Consider the following 23,264-nt stretch of genomic DNA (forward strand, 5'->3'; position numbering starts at 1 on the left):
AAACTAAAGACATTCAACTACTGTACCTTGAAGACAGATTAAACATATAACTGATGCTTCATTCCGTATTACGCATTCCAGAACATCTACTTTTTATCATGAACAAACAACTAGTTCAAGAGTCAAAACTTTAACCAAAACTATAAAATAGCAGGGGAGGAATGATTGGAAGTTCAAGAACCCTTTCAGGCTCCATAAATTCCATTTGAAATTTCTCTGTAGTGTTAAAACACTAGAGATACAAATAGTGCAAAATCAGAGATATTTGCCCTGGCAACCACCTTTACTGGACTAACCCATCTACTAAAGCTGACACGGATTAGTAGAAAACCAAGTTCATTATAATAAGCCAAATTTTTTAACTACTGTCCATGCTCCATTCTTCAAAGACATAGATCCACCAAAACCAATGTAACGGGCATGAAAACTGGTTTCCTGTATAGAGATGGTGACTGAAGACAAGACATTCCACCATCTTAACCCAGTTTCCAGCTCATGAAAGACATACAGTGCAACAGCAAACACACACTTATGAACAAACAGGATGACTGATTGAGTTACTGGTGGGAAAGGACACGTCACAAGTCAGATGAAAACGGTAACAAGTTACACTAGCTGCCTTTAGCAAGGCCACCATACTACTCCTGATCCATATTCTAACCTTACTCTTCAAGTAACAGCAACCAAACCCACAGATGACTGACAAACCAAACTGATCAAATGACTTCCACATGGACAAATACAAACTAAATGTCCCCATCTTTATATTTTCTTCCAAGAAAAATATGCTCATGTACTTAAAAAAAATACTACTACTGCAAAAATCAAGTACAGGAAGTTACTAACTGCTAAGAACATCATTTTAAAACCAATGCTAACCATAGAAATGACTGACATACAAAAAAGGTTTGAAAATGCCCTCAGGACTTTGTGTATCTGCACTCCAACGACAATTTATTCTTTTGAACACATATAGCTTTAACGTCATTCTAGTCTGAAAGCCAACTCCACCACTATGTTGTTGCCCTGGATAATCCCGGACAGATTCTCACCAGGGATGCAGAAATTACCCATAGTACAGCAAAAAAATCAGTGGAGCCATCTAGTGGCCTCTGCCTCATCATTCCAGTTTCCCCATTCTCATTTCAAAACAACCAGCTACAGCAAAGCAAACAGCAATGGAACCAGTGCAACAAACCTCAGTCTGACTTCCACAACTGCCCATATGTCCTGTTTTATATTCCTCTTTAGAGTTCCTTCTTTTAAATACAATGGAAAAGTAGTACCCCACACAAGTGGAATGCAGGATCTGGTAGTTCACTTCGCATTGCGCAACATGCGTAGTCACAACAGTATTCAACCACAGGATCTTCACATTTTCAGAACCAGAAATTGAACATTGAAGTTTGCAGAAATCCCTTGTTTCAAGCATCCAACTCATCTCAGTTAAGACAAGAATTAAATATTTCGAAATATTTTTTTCCCCTCCACACTAAACTGAATAAACAAGTTTTTGGGGTTGTTTTGGTTTGGGGCTTTTTTTTTTTTCAGTTCTTATGGGTATACTAGCCTAATTTCAAATCCATTTAGGCATCTGAAGGGAAATTAAAACTTTTAATAATTTTTAATGCTAATGCCTTGACAGAAGTACCAAAACATGAAAAATAAACCACCACAAAGTTGTTCATTATTGTCACAATCAAATACTCAGAAGTACTAACATGAGCACAGTGGAAACCCCATAAATAAGATCATTAAAATAATTTTTATAGTCATTGTAAGAGGCTTATCATTAGGAAATTTCATTACTGGCATCAGTTTTCCCCACCTCTCAAAAATGTAATTTAGTTACGTATTAGTCAACCTTGAGAGGCCCTTTTCAGTTGGGTTAGCCTTCTGCCTTAGACACTAATGAGATCTGCCAAAAGCAATTTAAGGGCAAGTTTCCCTACTAGGTTCACCTACACTTGATTGTACCAAAAAATTTGTAAGCAACCCCACCGCATTCATTTTAAACTCTTCTCTTGGCCTTGTAAAATAATTAGGAGTAAACAGAACTGATGATATATTATAATTAAGAACATGCTACAACAGCCCTTGTTCTAGAAGTTATTCATACATCAAAAGGATGCCACAGTAATGGCCAAGTATTAATAGCAATCCGTACACTTTTTCATGTGAAATCTACGTTTCCTTTAAAAGATTTCAGAGCACTTGTTTATTTATGAATTAAGGCACATTTTACTAAGAAGTTTCAATATGGTTGCAAAAACGTACTCCATCTCCACTAAGACATACTCAATGGTAGTCCTACCCTTAAGGTAGTCACTGAAGAGCCCAATTTTTTTGCTAGATGACATAAGTATTCCATTCCTTCTGTAACATCAATTAGGCATCATCCCATTTTTCAAGCTTCTATTATCCACTATTTACTGGACTTGTTTCCAAACACAGTATTTTGGTTGGGCTAAATGAGGGACCCAGACAGTCATGGAATACTGTCAAGACTGCCTTCAAATCACTGGTAACACATTGACACTCCGTATCAAGAGACAGAAACATTCCCAACCATACCTAAAAGTTCAAGGCAACAGTTTTGAAACATCTGAGTTTACAAAGTTTTCCTCTTCAGTTTTTTTGTAATCAATTATTTGTCGCTCTACCTAGTAAGAGACCACAGCAGTAAGACATCCCTTATGGCCAAAAACATGGCTCCAGCAATGTCACATCTATTGAAACCTTGCGTTTCTTACGTGTGAGACTGAAGGCCAACAACAATGTGTAAAACACCCAGGCATCAGTGCAGGTGCCTAAGACACCAATACCTTTACAAAGTTTTCCAGAGTGAAAACTCTCACACTCTGAGGCTTAAGCTTAAAAGCCAAGGTGACATACTGCTAGCAAAGGGGATCCCCTTCACTCCAACAGAGGGAGCTGAATCGACAGAATGAGGTTCTGAGCAAACCAAACCTGAGGTTCTACACTTTGAGAATAAAATCTTGCTTTAATGAACTTCGAAGACATGTCTCTAGTAACTTTTACACTAACAGAAAAAGCAACACGCCCTTTATTGGCATCTGAAGGCCATAATGATCTTTAAAAGTAACTACATACTCAGGACAGTCCTAAGTCTGCTTTTACCACTCTCAGATGTTCAGGAAGCACAGCAGTAAAAGCATAAATCGTGTAGGACCACGTATTTTTAGCTAAGAAAGGCTGTTTGCCAGGTTTCTCAGATTCAGAGATTAACTTCAGGTAAGATGTAACTTCATTCACAGGTGCACTCTTTCGTGGGTGTTATTTTCAAATAATAAACTTCATTGCGTTAAGCAAAGTATGCCAACTTTAATAAAGCTCCTGGGGTTTTCAAGTATTTTCCCCCTTCTACTAAAAAAAATAAAAATAAAAATCAGTGCTTCAGCTAAACATTACCTATGTTAACCAGAGAGGGTAATACTAGACCTTTCAAGATACATACATTCGGATGTTTTTACAAATGCATTTTGAAGCAACTTCTTTTGAAGACAACTCTTAAGTCAATTAAGAGATCCACATTCACCCCTTCCTTTAGGCAAGGATTATAAAACAGAAAAGGATGGAAGACTCCTTCACTGTGTAACTGAAAAGCCAAATTCCTGCTCAAGAAACCAGACCTGACAACAGCTCATTTACAATCCAATGAGAGAAAACAGAAAAAACGCACATAGAAAGATGAATGTAAAAATGGAACGAGTCACATGTTTACAGACTGCAGAATCACAGAATTATTTGGGTTGGAAGGGATCACCATCTTAGAGATCATCTAGTTCCAATCCCCCTGCCATGGGCATTATATTACAGCAGGTGACTGGGGAAAAAAGGCAACAGCAGACAGCATAGGAGAGTTTTGAGGAGTAGTTGGAAGAAATAACATTTATTTCTAACATAGCAAGACATATGCTGTTCTACACATACCTGCAGCGCAAAAAATAGCTTAAGACTTCTGAAAGAACAAAGTAATAAAACTTACAGAAGACAGTAGTAGAAGAGATGAAACACTAATCAAAGATCATCAAAACTGAGCACATATACACACAAAAGAACTAAATTCCCCACAAACTTCATGAATTCTACTGTTTTGCTTCAGGGCAGAAAACTCATGATAAAATAGCTTCAAAACTGAATGTCCCTAAAAGCAGCGCAAGGCCACGATAACATGATCTAGTGAGGTTTGCGCCTTACCCCCACGTACTCCTTTTCCCTTTCAAAAGAGCTCTACGTTAGTCTCCGCATCACACGAGCAGATCAGAAGAAAGCGCGGGACTTCGAAGCACAAACAGAGAGCAGCTGCTTCTCTAGCTCCTGCGGCAGCACCGATGGCAGTTTGAACCAGGTAAGCACGGCTGCTGAAGGTCTCTGCTACCACACATAGCCACTGGACAGTTAAACATCACTATCATCTATCCACTGAAACGAGACAATATTTGCATCTTGGAACAACGTTTTCTCAAGCTGTCTGCAGGAAGGCGTTACTCCATCAGGTAGCACGTCATACTGAAAGAACCTTCTCCAAGAAACTGTCGCTTTTAAAGAAGAGTGTGTATTGCGAAGCATAGTTCTACAGGAACAGCTTCCCACTAAAAAAAAAAAGTTAACTCACATACACAAAATGCAATAGATGCCCTAACTAAAAACGCAGAATCAAGCACTCTGAATTCTAAGCGGACAGGAAGACAAAAGGACTTGGGTCTTTCCAGAGACAGCTCCCAAGAGAGTCACAGAACGTGCTAGAGACAGCAAAAGGTCATCAAGACCAAATTCCTTTCAGTTAAAGAAACCGGAGAAAATCCTATCCCCGTATTCATCCAGCATAGAACTGAACGAATTTTTCTACTCAAGCCTGCCGATTTTGCATTTTGACTGTATGAGGAATGATTCCTAAACGAAGTCTCTCAGCTAGCTGCTGAATACAGGAGACTGTATCAGCATGACATACCGTTTTCTGCAAAGATGAGACTTCATGAATGAAGAACAGAAACAGAACAATCATAGAACAAAAGACAGTTACTATCTGCTCAAAGACTCTCACTGATCCTGACAGAAGCACAAAAGGACAACACAAGATACTTGTAGGACAAGTTCTTCCTACTATGATACTTTCCACGCCCTTTGTTACCCAAATTGTGAGCAGTACTTGGCTGGACAGATGGACACTGGTGTACCAAACCCTTCTGAACAAGCAATTCTATGATTTAATAGTTCTCAACAAAATATGGAGCCAAATCACAGAAGGAGAAGACCAAAGAACTACAATTAGATGTGAAAGCTGTTCTCCAGCAAGACAGGTTGAGAATACTATCAAAGTACAGCTTCATTCCTAAGAGCCCAGAAAGAATGGTCCTCCTAAGTGAACCTTCTAGAAACACACATGTGCACACAGACACACGTTAAGGAACTTCAGGAAGTATTCAGCCAAAAACTTCAGCAAGTTCAACATTATAGCCATGTGTGTTTCTTGGGTTTTAAAGCTAAAAAATAAATGTTATTAGGAATAACAACTTACCAGTGCTTCAACCAAGAGCAGTTATTTTGCTTACAGTGAGTAAATCAATTCCTCAACACATCTGTAGGGAAAATGATATATTAAACATTTGAATTAAAAGAAAGTTTTTTAAAAAGTAATTAAAACTTAACGGTCTAGAAGACCAGAGCACTAGCCTAACAGTAATTACAAAAGCCCCATCCTCAAACGAAAAAAAAAAAAAGCCAAATCAAAATCAGCCCCAGCACATCATAGTATACGGTACAAAAGACATTTTTATTATAAATTTCAAGTATCACTAGGCAACCTGTTATCACAGAACCTGTGCAAACCACACAAGTAATTCAGACCCAGTCCTGTACACAGATCCCATGAGAAACAAAGCTACAACAAAAAAAATGGGTTTTGAAATTTTTGAAAGAGATCAATGGGGCATCAAGTGGAAGTACGCTTAAATGAACATCTGCCCTTCCCATAAAAATAATTAAAATACTCATCTTACTGAGAAGCAGTACCAGCTAGATGCAGTGAAAATCGTTCCATACACTGACACGGAACAAGTTATCTACTCTAAATCTCAAAGTTATCTCCATATGGGCAAGGCCCAAATTTGACAACGTGACTTTGAAGATGTTTATTGACATCAATAATCAAAATCACCTTAAGCAGAAGTATTAAGATTAAAATACACCTAAAACAACTCACAAAGCCCCCTTTTTTTACTGTAAATCTCATCTACATGAAGTCAGCCACTATGAGCCACACAAGTTATCCACCTAGCGTGTACAAGCAAACTGCTTCTCTCGCAGTCTCTCAGAATCCACTGACACTGGAATGTAGCCTCAAATATGTAAAAATTAATGAACCTATTCACTGATAGTATACTGTGCATAATTTTCTACAATCTTCTAAATTCTCTTCAAATTGACAGCTAATCAGATGTGTAAAGTGAAAGCTGTGATGAACAGAATTGTAATTTTTTTGTTCATGTAATTTACTTGAAATTATTAATACAGAAGAGATCCCTTTAGAAAAGGGAAATGATAAAAAATTACAGTAGTAAACTGGCACAAACATGTAGAATATTCAAACTAACATGAAATTCAGAGGTTTAAACATGCATTTAAATGGGATCCAACAGCTGCTATTAAACGGAAGCACAAAACTGAAGTACTTCTAACATGGTGGATGGGCACTTGGTAGAAGAAACACAAGATGGTGGCTGGACTTTGATCATCTAAGAGGCACATATCAGTCATGCGAAGCACAGGACATGAATTAGCTGAAGAGGTTTACTTATGCCCTTTAAATTTCCTTCTGTCCTATACGTACCATTTCATTCAAAAAACCCCACCGCTTAGAAACTACGATTTAACGTAAGAAGACTACGTAAAGTTAATGACTGAAAGATTTTTCAACTTACAGCTCTCAGTCATTTTTAGTAATTTACAGCACAGCTAAACATACACCATCTGCGTTCCAGTTCTTTCCTCTTTCTTCAATTCTAGAGTTAGCATCCAGTTATGGTAATTTCACAGAAACTGTAGTGAGGATACTTAATATGGCTTTACATCACCACAGAGGAACAGCTTCCTCCACTGAAAAAGTTACTAAGACTCCGACAAGAGTGTGTTCTTCTGACCTCAGCAAAATTTTGCAAAAGGAACCTAGTATTTGTCAGAGTGGTATCACTTAAGTAGTAAGAATTCTCTGAAGCGAACAGATGAACCAAACAATGAGTTTTGTAAAAACAGAGCCAAGATGTCAGTAACATTTTACATTTCATTCATATGATCACACGAGTGACCATTTTTCCACCATTATAAAGTACATCGCTGTATTCTGAGGTTTTAAATTTTAATATCCAAAATACAGTCACTCATGAACTACAGAATGTATCACAAGAGCTGAAGGGTTATGCCAAGAGCCATGAACTACAGAGCTAGTAAAGAAAAGTTACAGCTTAAAAAAAAAAAAAATAGCCTTTTGGATTTATACCTGTGTTTCCTATTTAACATTCAATTTACTACTTAAGTGTCAAACTAAAAAATCTTTTAACCAGACTACTCACAATAATTGTTGTAGCCCCTGTGTGATTAAAAAAATCCATCCCCTATTCAAAAATAAACACTGATTTACTTTTTGTTAGGTAGTATTATATTTATTTTTTAAATTATAAAATGAGACGTCTTAAGTACAGTACGGCCTACGTGACATAAAAAATGCCTCGCATCATAGAACCGCGACTCCCTCACCAAAAGATTGGCACTGTTAGCTCTAAGAGTCGGGAAAGCGTATCCCCTCTTACAGCATGAGGTGAGGTCACACCCTCTAAAGCTATTTACCTGACATCAGATTCTTTCTCGGGATAAATTAAGGAAGTATTTTGGGAAAGATGACCCACATCACCACACCGACATCTTTCCATATAAGCTGTCAACGCTACAGATGAATTCTATGCAAACACTTCATATGGCTTCGTAACACCACAGAGGAACAGCTTCCTCGACTGAAAAAGTTAAGGCTCAACCAGAGAGCGTTCTTCTGACCTTGTCAAACCCCATTAGCATGCTGTAGGGTGGTCAGGAACTTAAAACTTCCCTCAAGTCCCCAGGAGTGCATCTGGCCTACTGAGCTCTACCTAACCTAAACCTCAAGCTGCCATTTACTAGATGAAAACACGTTGTTTTTACAAGAAAAAGGCAGCTCCAAAGAACTCACAAAAGTAACATGGGACATTTAAAACTCTTTTTATTACAGTATCTATTCAGCACAAACAGCATCATGACAATATAGGAAATATGTAAGACCATTAAGATCAAAGTGCTCAATGTCACATTAATCATAAAAGCTCAGGTCAGTCATGACGACTCTGCTCAAGTTCTGTATTTTTTAATTATTTTTTTTTAAGAGCAGGTCAATTACAAGTTGCAGCTTTAGACATTCAATGATTTAACATTAGGAACACAAGTCTTCGGTTTGAGAAGTTCAATCCCATTATTACTATCAGACTTTTTTTGTGAATCAGGCTCGTCTTGCCTTTCTCCTAAGACTGCGCAGTATCTGGTGATTTTGACCCTCTAAATGGAAAAGGCACGTGGGATTTCAGGTATGCTCTGCTGTGCTTCTCAAGGCACCGGATCCTTTCTAACGCGAACTTCCAATTCTCAAACTTCACATCAGACAGTTACACAATGAAGTTCTAGAACATACCGAACAGCCTTGTTCGTTAGCGGTGTTTTGTTGCAGGACATCCATGGCGTGTGGCACATGTCTATTATCTGTAAATATTACTTGCACTCTGCCTTGCATACTAGCAGTGACTTGCTGCAAATAAGGGTTTGTTCCAACCTAACGAGACATTTTTAAAAAGCTTAGCAAAACTGGTGTGGGACTTCTCTTGTACGAACAGGCTGAAGCCTTCATCCAAGACAACAAATAGCTGCACTCAGGCAGGGGTTAACAAGATCTGTCCTCTTAAGTTATTATGATAAACTATGTAATTTTAAAAAGCAAATTATCAAGAGTATTTTTGAGAATTCTGACACATATGTCTTCACGAGGACACCTTACGCTTTGAGATCCTGAATATGTATTGAAGTACCCCAGCATGGTAAACTGTGAAAAGGAACCAGTTAAGACAGGCAAACAAGAGCCCCAACTTTTAATTACACAGTGGTGAAAGCATGACTCAAATGTAACACCTTAGTCTGTCTCTAAATGCAGAACCATAAAGTGTAAAAAAAAATAATAATCAAACGCTAGAAAGCTTGTTTGTTTATACTGCAGGAAGGACAGCAAGGTATTTCATAACGACTGGGTACAGGTTTAGGCTTTTAGAGTAAAATTTACACTGAAAAGAGAATTTTGAAGTTTATTGTATAAAAACAATTTATTGGAAAAGTTTATGAACGTCACTTGCTAATGAACCAATACACTGAACTGAAGGAAAAGCATTTCTAAAGTTTGATTCGCCTGAACGTCCTTAGTAGAGATGGCAATCCTCATAAGCACAGCTTTATTTTACAATGTGTTGGTATGGTCATTTTAGGTTCTTAAGAAAAAAAGTCTTATTTGTGAGTGACCATAAAAATCTTAGAAGGTGTGTAAGGAGACATTAACGTTACTGTATTTGGTACGCACTAACAGTTTCCAAACATACTAAAGCTTAAAAGAAAATTCAACTAGGTAAAATATTGTAGCTTAAACGTCCAATGTTTATTTTGAAAAAAAAAAAAAAAAAAAAAAACCAAAAAACTTCCAGGATAATTTAAAAAACAAACAAACAAAACTCACAACATGGTATAACATACCTGGTAGGCACAGTACAGAATTTTGCTCAAGGTCTTTTACCCAACCAGCCATCTGAATCTTTGGAAGCAAGAACAACATCCAGCAATAGCCTTTAAAGAAAAAAAAAACAAAACCAGGTTTGTCTGACAACAAAGGTACATACAGATTTTACCTACAGTTCTAATGTTCTCGACCAATACAAACTTTTATGAAACACGTAAGGTGTCTTACAATTAATCAGAATTTTACCTACAGTACAAAAAGGTAAGATTCTATCCTTGCCAAGCATTAGCATTCAGGTCTCCAAACACGAGAAACAGGCCCCAAAAATCTCTTTCTATTTGAATACCTGAAGTCTAGGGTTATTACTATCACATACAAATTCTACAATATCCCCAAGCATTAATGCTAAAAACTCATTAAGTACAAAACCCAAACAATTTTTAAAGTTCAATGCACATTTTCACTCGTGAAATGGGACATACGGAACTTCTGGGTCTATACGAAAAAATAGTCACATCCCACCAAATACAATACATATCTATGTGTATACATATACAAAATCAACAACAATCCACTTAAATAGCCTCAGTAAACTAAAATTTATACAGAAGTAGCAGCATATACATCACATTATTTTAAGACAGTCTACCCATATTTGCAAAAAAAGGCTTTTAAAAAGTCCAGATAATTGATAAAATGTGTCCCCTCCAATTTAAAAGATTTTTTTCTCTTCCCATCTCCACAGTAGCAAAAAGGCAAATCCCAAGATCAAAAACACACACTACCATAAGTTATAACCACTCTTACCTAAAAAAATAAGGAATGAACGATTCTTCTGGAAGCCAGTCAGGAAATAAGGTATTGTTCATGGAAGTCTACCTAAAAAAAAAGAAAGCACGGAAATTTTCAGCATTTTGCTTTAGAAAAGCAGAACAAGTCAGATGCTTGAAATTTATTGATCTTTAGGTACCTAATAAGTTAGGAAAAACTTATGATAGCAGTAACTTTATCTTTAGAACTCAACTCTAAAAATAAAAAGTACGGGTGGCTGTACATACTTGGCTGAAGAAAAGCACTGGAGATGAAGAGCGACTGACATACAACATCCATGATCTGTATTTTTGCATGAATAACTGCAATCTGCTCTTCTGCCTCCCATTACTTTAATTTTGAATGACTTAAAAATCAAACATCCAGGCAATTTCAGATTTTTTTTTCTTAAGAGAAATTTATCACACAATACCTCTCAGTCCTTGTACTTTTCACATTACAGTCTTTAGAAGCAGGCTATGCAAAATTAAATAAAACCTCTAGTGATAGCAAAGTAATTTTAAAATGGCTTCTGTCATCAGCTTCTCTGAATTTTATGTCACAAGTGATCTGATCTCCCCAAAAAAGATACCTTTTTTGCCCTTCAGAACACAGTTTTAAAGCCTGCAGCTTCTTTAACCTTTAATCAGATCCCAAACTATGCTCTTTAACACAAGGAACACCATATTTGCACCACCTCTAGCCAACTTTTCTTGCCTTTTATGAAAAGGCTTAACATTTTATTTTGCAGCAGTTATATTTATCACCCCTATTTCATACTCTAGAAGAACTCTGGAATCATTCTGTAAATACATGGGTAACTTAAAAAAAAAATTTAATATTACATTAAAAGATCTAAATATAAATTTAAATTCCTACACCTTATATATACAAACATACAGAATAATTAAATAAAATACGTTAAGAATTAAGAGCAATTTATTTTCAGAGACACTTAGCTGCTTTTTTTATTTTCAGTAGCTAAAAGAAGCAAGTCAAAGCTATTTAAAAAATTATCCCCTAATATATTAAAAAAAGGAAAATACAGCAGACACCCACCTAAAGCTAGAACTTTCTTTTCAGCAAAGTGTGTATGTCACAACCTGTTCTACACTGCAGAACTGTTGCTGAGGTTATAAAACCACCATAATCCAAATCTAAAACAAAGATACTGAACACTCTGCATAAAGGTGATAGAAGTCCAATGGTTGCTGAAACTTGTATTTGTATTCCCCAAAACAGCCAAGTTTCATTGTTGCAATGACGGATTCGTATTTGCAGAGGAAGTACCGAAAAATATAGATCTACCTCAAATTGCAGTATTTAAAACCTGCACGGAGTTTTATAATTCTGTACAAGTGTACACCAGACAAATCCAACAAATACGGCATTACACAAACTCCAATTAAAACTAAAGTTCTTAATATCTACCTCTCGCTCTACTACACAGACTTTTTATGCATTTGAAATCACAATTTTACCCTTAAATTGGTAATTGCTGAATGCGAGCCAACGCAAAACAAACATCAGGCATTCCATTTAAACTTGCATTTTCAGAAAGTCGTGCAATAGGTGTTGTACAACTTCTAAATTATTAACCTTCGAAACGATAAAAATGCTACGTAAACAGAAATGACTGCGAGGTCCCCTAAAAATGCATAAACTGAATACTAAAACCAAACCTGACACCCAATAAATGCTTTTTAAAAGCTTTTAATGTCATACACAATCCCACTCGTTTCCTTATCATGTAATTCATATTTAAGTAACTACCTTCTCTTCTCGCAGTGTCCTCTAAATCACAACTGTAGTATTTTGCCAACTTTAAACTGTAGATTTGGCATGCCCGAGCTTTGTTTTTTTTAAGCTTGTAAGTTTTCGTATTGCCGGTTTAATTGCAAAATCATATTGCACGTAATTCTTAAGAGTTTTCTTTAAAGTTCTGCACCTGAACCGCTGTTTTTCAAGTGAAGTAAATTTCTATCTATTGTTTCAGTAAAGTACTAAGCTGTCTCATCCGCAGCCTGTTTTTTCTTACTGGTTTGGAAAGAGTTAAAAGCCAACACCCCACAAAAAAACCACCAAGTTTTATTTTTAAGAGAAAAGGACATGGCGTCTTTGTTCTTACAAACTACGAAAACATATCCCCATCTGAGCAGCAACGGGCAACAAATGCTCTTTAAACAGAGACGGGCTCGGGGCTAAACATTTAACTGATGATGTAGAACAGCCTTCACCTCTTCCCCCCCCTCCCTTTACTGCTGCATTGGAGTTACAAGCTGGTTTGCAGATGCCCCCCTTCCACGCTGCACTGGAGGGGAACAGGTCTGCAGCCCCCCCTCTCCTCACTGCTGCATTGGGGAACCCGCCTGCAGCTGCCCCCATCCTCCGTGCTGCATTGGGGGACGGGGTGCGCGGAGCCCCCTCGGTGCTGCATGAGCAAGGGGGAGGGGGAGCGCTCTGCAGCCCGGGAGCCGACCGGTGTCACCGGGGCGCTCGCCGAGCCGGGCTCCCTCTGCGGCACCCCTTCTCCCGCCGCTCCCTCCCCGAACTGCGCGGCTCCCCCCTTGAACCCAAAAGGGGTCACGGAGACGAACGGGGGTCCCCGAGGCTCCCCTCAGAGAAAGGCGGGGGGGGGGGGGGCAGGGAGAGGCAGGCGCCCCCTCCCCCTCCCGGCTCCAAGGACATTTTGTTTTTCCTCCCAAGGACAAAGGACAATGAGAAGCGAGGCACTCAGGCACTTACCCGGCGACGAGCAGCCCGCTGGCAGGCAACGGGGGCCCCGAGAACGGGGCGCCGCTCCCCTCCTCGCCCTGCCCGCGGCGAAGGACGGCCCCGCGCCCGCCCGGCGACGGAGAGGCGCGGGCAGAGCTCCGGAGCCCGGCGCCATTGCCCTCCGCCCGTCGGCAGCCCTGCGCGGCAGCCCCGCTCGCCGCCCTCCGTCGCCCCGGAACCCCCAAAGTGCCGGACGCGACTTGGCCCCCGAGACCGGCACCTGGGGCGCTCGCCGGGCCTCCCCGCTCCGAGCGGCGGGGAAGGCGCTCGGGAGCCCGGCTGCAGCTGCGGCTGCTTCCCCGGCCATCTTGTGCCGTGTGTGTGAGAGAGTCTCTCCCGTCTCCTCTCAACTCCTTCCTCCCCTCCCCCCCGCACAACATGGCCGCCCGCTCACTACTCACTGCGGCGAGGAAGGGGCGGGCCCGCGCCCCTGCCCCCTACCTACGGCGCGCAGCTCCCCCCCCCTCCCCCCCCCCCGCTCCCAGCTCCGCACCGCCCCGCCCTTGGCTGCGCGCGCGCCGCGCGCCGCTCTCCATTGGCCGCGCCGCGCCCTCCCCGCCAGGCCCGAGCGCGCGCACCGCTCCCATTGGCCGCGCCGCGCCCTCCTTCGACCTCCCTACCCCGGGCCCGCGCGCAACGCGGCCGCGGCCTCCCATTGGCCGCGCTCCCCGCCTCACCGCCCGCCGCCGAGTATTGGAGAGCGGCGTCGGCCGCTCCCCATTGGCTCCTGATCGCCTGCTCGCGCCCCCGCCCCGCCCGCCGCGGGCTCGCGCCCCGTCCGCACAAGCCTCCCCTCAGGGCGAGGCGGGGAGGTGGCTCGGAGCGCCCGCCCCGCCGGCGGCCCTGGGCCCTGCCGCCACCCGCTCCCCAGCCCTACCTGGCCGGGGCGTCCCCAGCTCCACCCCGCCTTATCTCAGCCGTGACCCCGCTTGGTCACGAGCACCGCCTTCTCCTCTAGCCCGCGCTTCATCCCTCAGTTTGCCCAAGGCGCCCCTCGCCAACCTGCACCGATCTACCGGGAGGTTCAACCCCCCCTAACCTGCCCTGCAAGAACCCCTCACCTAACGGCCCAAGTGGCTATCGCACCCTGTGCTGCCATTCCCGCAAAAAGCACCTCTGTCCTCATTAGCCCTTGGTATGCGGCAGCCCAGCCTGGGCCCCGGCACAGCCCACCTGCCAGCCAGGCCTGGGCACCAGCTCCAGCTCACCGCAGAAAGCGGTACCACAGAAACCTTTTCTCTCTTGACCCGAGTAAAGCCAACTGCTCTGGGCTTCCTCGGTGTTGTACACCTTCAACCTGCTCCTAAGCCCCGCTGGTGGAAAGAGCCAGAGCCACTGCATCACCTGCCTGTCTGCAGCATCAACCCCAGTCCTCATTAGTACCTCTCAAAAACACTATAGACACCCAAATAAAACTAGGTATTGTGCTTTTTTTAGCCAACACCATAGAAACTGTCTTGTATGCCAACCTCGCCAGGACACTGTCTCCTATTTTGACTACTGCCATGGAAACCACTTCAGATATCAGCGCGACAGAGGGGCATCCCCCATATTCTTGGTCACTGCCATAAACACCTGTCCCCAGCCACTCGGTTATGATGTTCCTTTGCAAGAGGCACACCCAGCAAACATGACAGAACAGCATAATTAATATTTACATACTTCAGCAGTCACTTTGAACGAGATGCCTGTCTTTCTCCTTTCATTTGCACAGCTTACTGCATTAAAAGCAGAGAAAGGTATCCCATTCTTCCTTTTTTATACTAATAACGTGGGTAGTTATGGCAGCAATCAAACCAACAATGCTTAAAGTTATTATGGAAGGCCTCAGGAGCTACTCTGGCACTTGAAATCACGCAGTTGGACTTTAGCAGCGATCTCCTGAGCCAGGTCCTGGAAAAGCCATAAGTAGCTGGCCAGCTGAAAAGAAACCCTCACTAATGTCCCTGAAGGAGAAATGATTTTGAGCCAAGAGATGTATTTCCTTTCAAAATACAGAGAAAAGCCAGCCTCCTCATATAGGACAGCAGCGGAGGAACGCACAAATCTACTGCCTTGTAGACAGTGGCAATAAGGGGGTTACAGCCTTCAAAGAAGAGATGGCAGTGGCCTGCAGAAAGGTACCACAGCATGGGAGACTCCAGCCAAGGAATCAAAGGTGGAGCAGAACAGCAGATACTGTTTCTCACTGGAAGAGGGCAAAAGGCCTCTTTTTTTTTGTTTCCTCAATAAGAACAACTGAAGTTCTGGTCTACGGAGACTATGGAGAGCAGGAAGCCTGTTTCACCACTTCATTCCCATTCAGACTAGGCTAATCCTCTTGCTCTCAGTGAAACTACTCAGGCATAACTATATGTAAAGGTGTTTGCATGGACAGAACCCAGATGCTGTCCTCCTTGGAAAACTACCAACAGTGAAGAAAGGGGAAAGGCAACCAAGGATAAGGCAGGAACTAGATAAAAGTAGGGCACAGCAAAGGCACTTATGTCGGCATTTTCAGCTGACACTGCAAGGTATGACTTCACAGCATGGACCAAGATTAGAAGTTCAGTGTACAGTTTCCAGTCTTTCTATTGTTTCTTCCCAGAATACGAGTGCATTTCTAGAAAAATATATGAAGCGTGACCATTTGTATTCACCACATGAAAGGCAGAAACAAAGATTACACATTCAACAGATAATTGCACTTTGTAAACGTATCCAACCAGAAGAGTTTAAGATTGTAACTGAACAAGACCAAACCTGTAAGCTCAAACTCTTACCTGATTTTCTCTAACTATACCAGACTGTCTAGTATATCAGACTATTCATTTTTTTAAAAAAAAGGAATCATGTACATTTACAGACAGAAATGTTTTTGAAAGCCACTTACTGCCACACGTAACCAAAAATTACCAGAAGTCTAACATCCTCATTAAATACATTCAGTGCTGTTCTTTTGCTTCCTGGCCACCAAGGCCTAAAGCAGCTCCACAAAAGCTCACAGAAGTATCTATTACCTCTTCTGTTTCTTGGCTTCAAGTGAGTTGTATGTAGATGAACATAAATACAGGCGCTCTCCCCAGAGCTGCAGCAGACCACTTTGCTGTTCGTGTACTGGTAACAGGCTGTTTGCATTCTTCTTTCCCAATGAAACAGTAGAACACTGCTAGCCTCTTCTTTCACATTTCCCTCCCATGGTCAGCTCTGCACAAACACAAAATTCTCACTCCCACTGCCTCTGCTGTTACCCCATTTTTTTTTTCCCTTCTAAATTCAGCATTTCTACACAACTGCAAATTCCTCCATACAGTTTATTTCTTCATTTAGATGACACTTTCTTGTTTTGTGTATCATTAGACCAAATACTTCAGCCATGTTTTATGAACCACATGTCTGATAATAATGAGACAACTTAATGTTTCCATTACTAATTTGGGAACTATTTTATGAGACTACATCTGCGGCTAGAATTCCAGATGGAGGCAGACAACCTCTTTTTCTGGTTCTCACCCCAACTATTTTCTTCCACGACCTTTTTTCCTTCTCCCCAGCTCCCATGAAGATTGTTTTTATCCCTCAGGGACACCATGCAAAAGCACACTAATTTCACGGGGCAGTGTCCCTTCCCTGCCTGCCCCAATACGCCCTCTGTACCAGAGCATACCAAGACTGGTGAGGAATCAATTTTGCGATATATGATGTGCAAACGTAGCACACAGCTCTTTGGAGATACAAATATAATAGAAAGGCCAGAGATCCAACACCAATATTTGACAAAATGGTTAATTATTGTATCTGCTTTTTGAAGTGGAAAACAGGAGTCTAAAGATTGAGAGATGTGCAGTGTCACCAAACTTTTCTTCAGCCAAAATTATCATTTTTCAGGAGAAGTCAGTGACAATTTTCTAGGCCCTAAGCCAAACTTAATAGTTTGGATTATTTCAATAGAGAATATGCAAACAGGATATCAGATGCCCTTTGAACACAGCAAGCTGTTTTGTGGTAGGCATTCAACTTCCTGCAAACTGGGTGTTCACAGAAATTGTCGCTTTGTCTTGAATAAAGTACAGTCCTGTTTCTATTCGTGTAGGTAACCTGTTATATGTTACTGAAAGAAACAACCTGCTCCCCCCCGCCCCCCCCTTTCTGTTTCCTTCCTCAGCAATTCACTATTAAAATCACAGCCATTGTCCAGGCAGATACCTTCTATCACACTTCCAAAAACCTGGGACTTTGGAGCAGCGTGCACAAAGATGCTGCAAGAACACGGCGGTGCCTGCAGTGCCGTCATCTGTGGGCTCCTCCGAGCAGTGACACCGAGTAACACCCACAGGAAGGTAAACGCAGACAAAGTTCTTCTAAGCCTGGAACCAACTTCCCTGTGTGACTGGTGTAGATGCTCATGGCACCTTGCTCCTGCCTGAAGCTTTTTGCCACCACCACGAGACAAACAGCAGCAGCAAAGACACAAACCAGTTCTAGCAACCAGCTCGTGCCATTCATTCTGCTCTGGGTCTGGAACTGGAATTCAAATCCAGACTTTTGTTCCAGCCTGTAATGAATAATTGCAAGCACATCTACACGCACAGAGAGAACTTTTACATACACCCTTTTTGTTCCTAGGATTTTAACACTGAAAACTGAGATTATGTTAATATGGTGGCTTTGCTAGCACTTTTATGGCGCTCATATTTAGAATGATGGACCTTGTGAGCATCAAGAAAAAGATTTATTACCAAGAATAATTAGAAACAAATTCTTATCAGTGTCATAACCATATGGTAAATACAAAAATCTTTCAGTCTGCTAAGCCAAACTGCAGGGCTGTTTGAGTTTACTCAAAATGAAGCCATTTTAACCAAGATTCAGCTCTTTATTCCTGTTTTCAAAGAAAAGTAAGTTATCTATAACAAATATAAAGACATAATGAAAGTGAAAAACAGAACCAACATCTTCTGTGCGATTTAACCGTCTCAAGCAACGTTTTAACTTGTTGGTCACAATGCATCAGAGAATCGGTGTTGTTTCTGTGCACGTGATCTTGTGGCCTGAGCTCAAATTTTAGACCTAAGAGCCCTTGAACAACCCACCCACCTTGCTATTTCAGTTTTGCATGAGTTCCTGTATACAATAAGGCACATAAAAGAGCAGTAACTGTTGTCTAGCAAGAGGATTAATTATTGTGCTTTATATTAGCTTGATTAAGGCATATACACATTTTTCTTGAGCAATCAACTCCATTTTTCTTAAGGAGGCTTGAAACTTCAAGTCCTCTGTTATTATTACAGATCGCCTTCAGATTATCCCTTGTTGCCATCTTAACTGCAGGAAACAGTAACCACCTCAGTCCAGGTATTTATGCTGTATTTGGTCAACATTTAACATACAGTGATTGCCTGAAACTGCCATCTTGGAGGTATAAGAAAAATGGGAAAGATACAGTAGACCTTTTTTGATGAAATCTTATGACAGTTTAAAACTCTAGACTGTTTTGAACTTAAAGGATTTTGGCGATTGTTTAATAATATGTTTAATTGCTTCTTAAAGTAACCCACTGTAGCTTAGAATAACAAATCTGTTTCTTTACACCTTTTTTTTAACCCCTGCTACTTGTATGAAATCTATTTTTTTAAGGTCAGCTTTTATGTAACAAACTATTCTGCTTCCCTTGGAAAACTTTTACAAGAGGATTGGGAAATGGTAGAATAAATACTTATTGACCAGTTTGCCCGCACCTACTTGGACACCAGAATTTATACAAGGCAAACAAGGTATTACATGTTTCCTTACATGAAAAAGAATGATGCAACTTTGCTTTTTACTTTGAAATCACCTTTAACAGCAAATAAAACACTCACGTGCACCTTCCCAGGGTCTTTAATAGCTATAGCTACACCATGCAAAGGCAGCTTCCGTGACTTGACTTACACGCTTTAACTTCTCTGTACTGATAAAGTTTGCTGCTCCGAAACTTGCAGCACTGGAAACATGCAAGGATTAGACATATTGGTAGGGTTTTAAATCTCTTTAAAAGGTAGAAGCTACAAACAGTGTTCTTTATCGTACCATTCTGGCTGTAGTATGGCCTGCCCAGTCATAGGAGCGTTCTGCTGAGCTGGGAGAGGGTCATCCTCTTACCAAGAGTCTGTTAAAAAAGAAAAAAGCATTGGCAAGATTAAGAAAGCCATACCCAATCTCACATTTCAAAATAAAGATACTGTTCTCCCATTTTCCAGTATGTCACACAATTGTTATGAAAAGAGTCAGAAGAGAACATTTTCCAACTTTTAAGCAAAATTTTCAGAATATTTGGATTTTAAATGTCGCTAGGGAAAAAAAAAAAAAAACAAAACATTTTTAGAAGATCTAGACAATGAAATTAATAATCATTTGGGGTTTGTTTTAAACTTGGGTAATTTGAAATTCTAGCATGATTACATCCTTGTGCAGATTTAAAGCTCATTTTCCAAAGACATTCATTTGCCCATCCTTGAAGTTTATTTGCTGCAAACATGAGCCAGTAAAGCTTCGTTGCTTAAGTGTTTGAGGAATATGATGCAAAAAGGGAAAATAGACTTAGCACAAATAAGTGTTTACATATCAAAATCAAGGACAAAAAAACCCTCCCAACTGTAAGGTCTCATTTTTATTTTTTACTAACTCCGTTGCAGTTCTAGTGGAGACTTCGGAAAGTTTAGCTGACACGCATAACAACAAGGATACTTGTTAAATCCTCTTGGAGATTTGAAGGCAAAGGGCTTCATACTAGCCTTGCAAACATGATGAATTTCACTCAAATTGAACAAGATGAATTACAGCTACTCTAGAACGAAAAGAAAAACAGCCCAGGCCTCCAAAACCACAAGGATAGAACTGGGATTTTTATTACAAGCAAGTTTCAAGCCTGTTTCCATAACGATCTTCATTCTTGTCTCTTGTGTGCAGGTAGCACCATAGGGCATTTTATTGATTGCTATATAATAGTTGACAAAATGATGCATTATTCAGCAAATTGCCACATGCAGTGAAAAGAAAACGTGCCTTTCTTCTGAAGTCTTACAAGCCTCTACTTTTTTATTTTATAGACAGTCTGATGAAGCACTGAATCACCCTGTTGTAAGGTACCATATATATATATATAAAAAGAGAAGGCCCTTTATATTTGTAGCTCAAAACAAACTTCTTCATATTTGTCAATACTTGTTAGATGTGGAGTCCAATCAATTTTTGACCTAGTGATACTGTATCAGGGACACACTTGGATTAGAATGTCACCTGAACAGAAATAGCTTCTGTGTCAGACTGACGTTTCCCACGAGCTTTTATATTTCTTCCTACAGTCCATTCGCTGTAAACTGGCTCCTGCCAGAGCTTTATCCAGCTAGGAATGCGCATCAGCCTAGGGACTAGAGCAGTTTTGTGTGTGTCGGGCATGTTGTCCATCTAAACTCCAGAATTAGCAGCTTTAACTGTTGCAGGCAACAGATTTGCATGCTGAAACAAATACTCTTTCTCTCTGACCAAGCCATTAACGGTGATAATCTTGCCTCGGCCTGAAATAATTCACAGTGTATTTTCTTTTATTAATGTTTAGTCAAAGATTAGCATTAGAAAGTGAACTGGTGAGAAAATGTAAGCAGCCCAGGAAAGCTCTGTTGGTACATTCCTGTCACAAAATGAGGTCAATGGCTTTTTGTACAACTGAAGCAGCAGAGGGAACGCAAGACATCTTGGGTGAGACACCCACAGCGCTTGATCACCGTCTGAAGAATCTGCAACCTTCATTGCAATTTCACCCAGTGGAAGACCCGAACAAGGTTCTACGTACCCAAAATGTGACGACTTCTCTTCAACAGTGGATTTAACAAGACGCTATTACCTCTCTACAAATGTATCTTATTTAAAGGTCTAGAAACATTCAATGACAAAAGCTGAGCTTTTGATCTCCTCTTCTTACTCCAGACACATGGGTCTTAAGTTATGTGTGTGTGCCTTTAATTCAGCGCTGAGTAATTACATTTAGGTCAGTGGAATCACTCCAGGTTTTTCTTGGTGTGTCTAAACCGAATGTTGTCCTAAGGATTAGGAAGCATATGAAGTAAATTTAGGAATGAACATGTATGTCAGTCCTTGGAAAATGCAACTGAAATGAACTAACCCGTAGAAGAGAAAGAGACCATAAAGCAGAGGTCTACATTTCAAGAGTAAGAGCAAACATGTAGTTTTGCACATGCAGGTATAATTGCATCACTATTCTTTGTATTTTTCACAACATTTCTTTTTCTTGCCTTTTTTGGTGCTAGCTTCTTCACCACTTACTCATCGCCTTCCATATGCCCTTAAAACCTTTCCACAAAACAGAATATTGACTGCAAAGAGACCAAATGTTAGACCTAAGTAGAAGCAACTAGGTCAAAATAAAATGCATTTCATTGGGAAAATATCTAAAATTTTCTTGTAACAAGCCACACATATTACTGGTATTAAACACTACATTTGAACACTGACGTAGTGCAGAAGATAAAGGAGACCATAGAACATTTTGCAGGAAAAAAATACATGGGGAACATGAGTTTGTATGTGTAGGAGATGAAGTCAAATGCTTGAATAATTTAGAATCGTAACACGAACAGAAGTGAAACACTGTGACTTTAATAACTGGCTTTTTTTTTTCCTTAAACACCAATTATTAAGATATTGTGCTCCTGGCTAGCATATCAGGTGATTACAATGAATATTCAGGAACAGTACTTTTGCTGCATGAAAACTGTTCTGTTCAAAAGATGAATAAAGGTTTATCTATTTTTATATATATATACACACACACTAAAGATAATGAAAATTGGAACCAAAAATGAAGCGTACTCAAGTGATGTTAATAAAATGGAATTAAGTCTCAGAGAAAAATATAACCTAATTAAGAGGTTCAGAAAGACACATTAGTATATGCTGGAAAATTAATTTTTATATATGAAAACTATTTTATGCTTTATTATCATTATAAGGCAGAGTCTTAAACAAATCAAAGATGTGCATGAACTTCACACTGCAGCTCTGTACTACAGGTACTGCTGGTCACCGGTGCGCACCGCACTGACCTGGGGATCTGAATGGAAACCAGGACACCTCAGCAGAGCACAAAAGGGCAATTAAGAAAGCCATGATCTTGAGGTGGCAGAAAGGTCTCTTTACACTGCTCCTCTGTAACGAAGGAATCGCCATCTCAGAGAAATCCTCGCAGGCAACAGGCTTGGAAAGGAGACACTCCTTTAGACCCAGACCGAGGAGGTCAAAGACCTTGAAAAATTCAGCTGCAGCTAACATGGAGGAATCTGACTTACTCTTGTCTTTAAATATGGCTAATGCTTTTTACAGTCCTAGTTTGCATTTGAATATCACGGAAGTCTTTTGGGAGCAGCTGAAATAACGAGGCCTGCTTTCCTGATAGTCAGCAGTCACATACCCATATAATGCTGCATTGCTGCAGCATCCCCACTCCTGCGCCGTATTCAGGCAGAGGCTGTGATATTTCCAAGCTATACATTACTGACCAGCCAACTCCTACATAGATGCTGATTGCTTGGTCAGCAAGGAAAGCAAAAATGACAGCCTTTGCACTCGTTTTGTACTTCCTCCTTTAGTAGAAGCATTCATTTGTTTCTCTAACCTGTAAACTCCCCCAAAGTGCAGAAACTCTAGAACTGAAATTTGTGAAACTGAACATCAGATCAAAAGCTCAAGGCCTCTAACAGCACGATTTCATAAGCCCTGCCCCCTTAAGAAGCTAGGATAAAAATACAGCTACATGAAAAATAAATGAGCAGCTTTTCCTGATTCCAAGACCAAAAAATAATGACACGAAACCAAAATCAAATGCAAC

At 40.6% G+C, this 23,264-nt stretch overlaps 1 protein-coding gene across 1 annotated transcript in view; it reads right to left on the minus strand.

Moving 5' to 3' along the window:
- Positions 1-13,414, minus strand: part of CHD2 (chromodomain helicase DNA binding protein 2) — a 72,433-nt gene extending 59,019 nt beyond the window's left edge. Inside the window, exons 1-4 of the mRNA XM_086471498.1 lie at positions 13,373-13,414; positions 10,625-10,696; positions 9,835-9,924; positions 5,543-5,603 (exon numbers count right to left, since the gene is read on the minus strand). The gene's annotated coding sequence lies outside the window, so the exon portion shown is untranslated. The remainder of the gene's footprint in view (positions 1-5,542; positions 5,604-9,834; positions 9,925-10,624; positions 10,697-13,372) is intronic.
- Between the last annotated feature and the right edge of the window lie 9,850 nt (positions 13,415-23,264).

This window comes from Leptosomus discolor, chromosome 11, assembly GCF_034619465.1.
Source record: "Leptosomus discolor isolate bLepDis1 chromosome 11, bLepDis1.hap2, whole genome shotgun sequence".
NCBI lineage: Eukaryota > Metazoa > Chordata > Aves > Leptosomiformes > Leptosomidae > Leptosomus > Leptosomus discolor.